The sequence below is a fragment of the Tyto alba genome, unplaced genomic scaffold, assembly GCF_018691265.1.
Source record: "Tyto alba isolate M040663 unplaced genomic scaffold, T.alba_DEE_v4.0 Super-Scaffold_32, whole genome shotgun sequence".
Classification (NCBI taxonomy): Eukaryota; Metazoa; Chordata; class Aves; order Strigiformes; family Tytonidae; genus Tyto; species Tyto alba.
Genome location: NW_024881307.1, coordinates 2,813,438 through 2,819,437, shown reverse-complemented (window position 1 = coordinate 2,819,437; position 6,000 = coordinate 2,813,438). Strand labels below are relative to the sequence as shown.

Below are 6,000 nucleotides of genomic sequence, written 5' to 3'. Positions count from 1 at the left end.
CGGCCCTACCGCGACCCCCCCGAGCGGGCCCGTCCCCTCAGCCGCTGCCGCCCACCCTCCACCGCGGCCCCGGCAGCGACCCGCCCTTCCCGGGCGTCGGGGAGGAGCCAGCGGAGCGGCGGCAACGCGCATGGGCCCCGGGAGCCTTTCTCTGAGCCGGGGAGCGTGTGTGAGGGGGGTGTGTGCCGGGCTCGGTTCCCCCTCCCCCGGCAGCGGCGGGGCCTTTCCCTGCGGCTCGTTCCCCGTCGTCTCCTCACCTGCGGCGGCGGCTGCCGCCATGTCGGAGGGACGCGGCTGGTAGGCGGCGTGGAGGGGGCGGGGGGGGGGGGCGCCCGGGCTCGGCCCCCGCTGTGGCGGAGCGAGGTGAGTGCGGGGAGGGCTGGCGGGGCACTAGGGGTTTGTGTGTCGCGTCGCGATAGCGCCCTGCGTGTCGCGAGGGTGGCGCCGGGGGGTGTGTGTGTGTGTGTGGGGAGGGGGTGGGGGTGTGTGTGGGTGAGGGGAGGGGGGGCGCGCGCACGCGGCCGTTACCGCCAACGGTCGCGGCCGGTCACGCGCGGCCGGTGCTTCAGGCGACTTTCGGCGGGGGGGGAAAAAATAAACAAATAAAAGAAGTCGGGGTTCTCTCGTGGTGGTGTTTTTTATTTTTTTTTTTTTATTGTTTTGTGGCTTCCCCCCCCCCCCCCCCCCCGCGTTTTTAGTCGCCGTCGTTCAGCCACCGACCTCCAGGAAAGGTCTCCGAGGTGGATCAGTTCGCCCACCGCCAAGAAATAATTTGGTGGGAAAGAATCGTGGGGGGGCGATTGCAGCCCGCGTGTGCCACGGCCGAGCGTTTCAGGCGTGGGGGGGGGGGGGGCAAACCGGCGTGGTGGCTCCCCGGCTGGAGCGCAGCTGCCGTCCGGCTTTGTGCTTGGCCCTCTCCTCCATTGTGCGGGCTGTCCTTTGTGGTGTTTGTCACGGAGCCTTTTTAATGCCTTGTTAGACCTTTTCAGGTGCAGTGAACGTCCGTGGGTCTGCGTGGGTCGCCGAGGGGGCCACCCGTGTGCTGGGGAACGGTGGGAGATGGAGGAGTGCCCGGCAGGCGTTTGGGGTGTGAGAGTGGAGATGGTTTGATCTGGAAGATCTTGATTAGTTTTTCCACCAAATTGCAAGGGGGAGGTGAGCAGAGGGTAGCGGTGCAGGGTCTTGTAAGAAAAGAGCCATAATTAATTTGTATTCTGAGCAAGCAATGGCTTCAACTTGAGAAAAAGCTGAAAAACCTTTGAAACTTGCATGTGGCGTATGACTACTGTTTTCCTTTCGCAAACAACATCCCATTTCTTCCTCTCCTGAGAACCTGTCTTGTGTTGCAAACTGCTGCTCCAGACCGGACCGATGGCTGTTAAATTGTAAGAAGATGATGGGAGCAAGTAATTATTTGCTACACCCCTGTGCTTTCCACGCAAGATAGTGCAGAAAACAGCACTTTGGACAGAGGCTTGGACAGCCTTTGCTGGGATGGTCATCCAGTTTGTTGTGTTGGTTGATGCTGTCATTGGTAAGAATGCAGTTTAGAGAAATAAGTGAAAAAGCAAGAAGTTGGAAGCTTAAAATGTGATATTTCATTTCAAGAAAGAGCTATAACCCTAAACTGTATTATCCAAAAGTGACCAAACACTCCTCTTTAATATGGAGCGGAATGAGTGAGTTTCCAAGACTCTTAAAAGAATATCTATTTCACATGTTTGCTGTTTGAGCGTGGGATAGATAATCTTTTTCTACAGAGTAGGGACAAGTGTCCGGCATGTGCTTATTTAAAACCGTGTAATTTCTTTCCCACTGCACAGATGTCTTTTCATTCTAGCTTTGCAAAATTAGGTTAGCCTTGAGTGAACACTTTATTTTGACTGGTAAGTAAAATATTACGTATTCGTCATGATAAAGGAGCAAGTTCTTGTGCTTGAACTGATTTGTTTTCATGAAACTTATCAGAGGTTGCTTGTGCCGTACCAGGGTGTGTACCCTTGTATAGCCGATGGTTTTATAATGTTTGAACATATTGGAGCCATCTGGAAGAATCAAAATTTTATTCCTTTGAGGGCATGTAGTGATTGAGATGATAAAGTGTGGAAAAATGGGGTGAGTCTGGCAATATGCATTTTGTAAAACCTGTTATTTGGGGAAACAACACAACAGAAAGTGTTAATGTGGTATTAATACTGTGCATAATGTACAGAAATATTAGTCCATTGCCAGAAGCAAATTATTGTTCAGTCTGTCTTAACCTGGAATTCGTTTGTATATTTGTCAAGTTTTTTAAGAAACAAAGAGCCTCTGAGGCAGGTCAGCAGAACTATCATTAGGGAATTGTTTGACTTTTTAGATTTTATGTATGGTTTGCAGCTGGATGTTGCAGGTTTTTTGTTTTGTGAAATATCAGTATCCCAGTTCTTAATAGTCTATTTTTCTGCAATGCAAGGTGAGGGAAATGGTGACGTCATTGAATTTAAGAGGAAGGATTGCAGTGGTGACTTAGTAGCTGGGGAGAAGATCCCAGAGGGAGAGGAGAAAATCTAGCAAAAAGGGGAATAGTGCTGCTTTGGCTATTTTCCCCTTGGCTTCTGTTTCTTTTGTGAACTTCTGAAAAGGAAATGTCATTTTGCTGTTTGAACGCATTGTTTTGCATGAAGTGTCAGACCACATTATGGGGATGATTCCAATCGACTTCCCCCATTTCAAAACAAACACGTCAAACACTGTAATGTGTTTATCCAAAAATTCAGTGTGTTTTGCAGGAACCCAGTATATATACTTCCAAAAATAAGTGATGTTTTTCATGCTTTATTATGGCTAAAAGAGCTCGTATAGGAGAGGAAAATTGGAATGGGTTCCCTTGGCCTTTGTGTCATTCTCTCCGCAAATAGGAGGAAGATGTTGGCCTTCTCATGAACTGGGGGTTTATTTTCATTCGCACTTCCTCTCCAAATATTCTTACCCATGTAATAGTTGCTATCTGATTCCAGTGGCTGAGAGCTGGAGCTCTGGTCTCGCAGTTCTTGGCTCGATACCATTTTGGCTGATCCCACGGTAAGGGCAGAAAGGGAAGAAGGTATCAAGAGATGCAGGCAAATTTGCACAAACCTGGACTAATTGCTCTTGTGGGACCGCAGGTTTGGGTGGCTCCTGTCAGGTGCAGCGTGCGCACGTGCGGGGCCGGTTCCCGCTCGCAGCTGCGCTCCCAAATGCAGCTCCCGTGTCGGCTTGCAGGGCTGCAGCAGCATCTTGTACCAGCCGAGCCGATGAGTCTGCTGACGAGGGGATTTTAGGATGAACGTGGTGGGTCCTGACAGACCCGTTTCTCCTCCACCAGATTGTGAACTTGGAGGTGAGCACGTGTGATGGCTGTGCCTACAGCAGTGAGAGGTGTTCAGATTCGCTGTTTGGATCTGGTAGCTGCCCTCGGGGTGTCTGATGCCATAATATGAAGGAGACAAATTGATGTGTTTTATTGACTTCTGAAGTCCACAACTGTTTTCCTTGGAAAAATAAGTCTATTTGGTATCTGGGGTGAAGCAGGTCGACAAGTCTGGTCAGTCGGAGCGTGTGGATTTTCACAGTGATTTCTATTCTTATGCTAATCCTTTGAACAGGCTGGCTGTGCACTGTTAGCCAATGTGAGAGAAGGGATGTGCATACTGAGGACGCTGAAGGGAAGCCATTTTTTGTAGTTATTGTTATGCAGATTAGGTCTTCCAGCCAACCAGAGTTAGGAGAATCACATAACCCGAGGATATAATGCTGCGGGTCAGCAGTCATGTAGCAGTTCTGAGCTGGTTTGGTTGAAACTGTTTCTTTTTCACTATTAATTTTGTGGGTTTTTTTGTTTGGTTTGTTTTGTGGTTTGTGTTTTTTGTTTCTAAATCCAAGTTGTGGCTGAAAATAGATTGTTAGCTTTGGTGCTGAACACTTAAAACTGGAAAACTTAAATTTTCAATTTTTAATTATTACGTTGAGTAAAAAGTATAGGAACGCAGCAAAGCTGTCGCTCCATTGACACAGCTACGAGCTGCTCATTTGAATCCTACTTCTACTTCTGTCGGTGACTTGCTGTGTTTCTCCCACACCCTTTTTCTACGTTGCCTCAATTTCTGCTGTGTAAAACACAATGTAGATTGTTGAGTAGTCTGTGTGCGTGTGCCAGTTCAAACCAGGTAAAATATGCAAATCTTACTCAGAAGAGTTTATTTGTTTGCTGTATATTTGTTCCCTAGAGATTGTTTTAGAAATAGGAAGTAATGGAAAAGTCTGGAAGAAATGCTCCAAGTTAGTGTTTTGTTGCATATTACACCTGCTGTAACTGTATGTGATTTCCCTCCTGTAAAGATTCTGGCTAACATCCATGGGGGGGCTTCTGCAATACAAATTGCTAAGCTAGGGCTGTTGTTAAGCACATTAAGAAGCCTCTGCATGTTTTATTTAAGTGAGGTGTTGTGTTGCTGAAGTCTGTATACACTGGAGTATATCAATTTACCATATTTGTGTGTACGTAATGTTAGATTCTTTGGAAGTGTGCGAAATAATTAAAACCCACCCTTTAAAGTATTTAGTAAATTGGATTTGTTTTACCAGCAGTGGGACAGGAAGTTAATCGTGTTTAAGCTGATGTTGACTTTTCCAATCTGATTTTCCCTGGGAAGAAACTTTATTACCTAGTTGTTAAATGCACAGTTAATTAGCTGCTGATTGTTTAAGCTGATAAACCAGTGCTACTAGGTTTACTGTAATCAATTTGGTAAATGTGCTATGTATATGCTTCCTTATGTTATTGTCTTGCTTTTTTATTAAACACAATATTAACTATCATCATACTAACAATTTGAATATATTTAGATTGTATTGTCAAGTTATGATTATGACATTTAATGGTTATTATTCGCTGGATGTTCTTAGTTACGTGTGTACTTCTGGAGTTCATAGTGTCATCTATGAATCTTGTAACAGATGAGACTATGGCTCAGCTGTTCCTCTCTTTCGACCCATAATTTAAAAACTAAAATACCCCCAAATCTCCCATTTTTGTAAAATCATTGTTTTAAGACTCTATATTTTCTTTTAGTCTTGTTTCTGTAGCTAAGTTGCAACATTTTGAGCATGTCCTGTTGATGTGGCTTGAAATCACTAGTTGAAGTATAAACTCCTGATCAAAGAATCGTTCATCCTCTTGTCATCTCAGTTGCTTTTGCTGATGAAGAAGCTGCAGTTGCTGCCCCTCCGTTCCCTTCCCGGTGTGCCCAGTACTTTTGCCTGTCCACATCTTGGCCTCTAATATTTGTGTGTGGAAAGCATTGATTTTAGTGTACCCATTATAACTCTTTAAGGATCAGAGAAAGTGGAGTTCCTCCCATTTGCCGCTATGAATTCATTAAACCAGGACCACAGGAAGTTTGGAGCCTGCCTTCCTATGGGTTTCAAGGTAAAATTAAACGCTTAAATATTTCCGAGGTTATTTGCTGGATGGAGGGATGCATGGTCAGTCACAGCCTGAGTTATGGCCTTAGATCTCCTAGTAATGGATCTATAATTTAGGGGTCATCTGATGCAAATCACTGTTCTTAGATAAGCTCACTGTGACAGTTCAAATTTAGCTTGTGGGTGTTAGTTCACTTTTTAAGCAAGCTTTATGCTAGTTGAACAAGTTGTCAGGCATGTGTTACTTTTAATTTGGTCCTGCTCCGTCTTTTCTACCTTGCAGCAAGCATAAAGTCATCAAGCAGGTAAACGTTTTTTACAGCAAAAGTTTGCTCGTGTGACGTCCGGTGCTGCGATTCAAACTTGTGTCAGCAGGTAGTTCAGCATTACACGGACATAGTAGTGGTCCCGCAGCCATGGACCCAGAATCCAGTTGTAGAGAAGGATGACAGAGATCTAATTACTACTGCTAAGTTGCTTTTAAGATACAGGGATGAAAGGTGGTATTCTAAAGGATTTGTCATCACTTACTGGCAGATTGAGGTAATCAGTTTT

At 45.7% G+C, this 6,000-nt stretch overlaps 1 protein-coding gene across 1 annotated transcript in view; it reads left to right on the top strand.

Annotated features, from left to right (window-relative positions):
- Nucleotides 1–275: 275 nt before the first annotated feature.
- ARHGAP32 (Rho GTPase activating protein 32) overlaps nucleotides 276–6,000 on the top strand; it is a 258,295-nt gene continuing 252,570 nt past the window's right edge. Inside the window, exon 1 of the mRNA XM_032982271.2 lies at nucleotides 276–363. The gene's annotated coding sequence lies outside the window, so the exon portion shown is untranslated. The remainder of the gene's footprint in view (nucleotides 364–6,000) is intronic.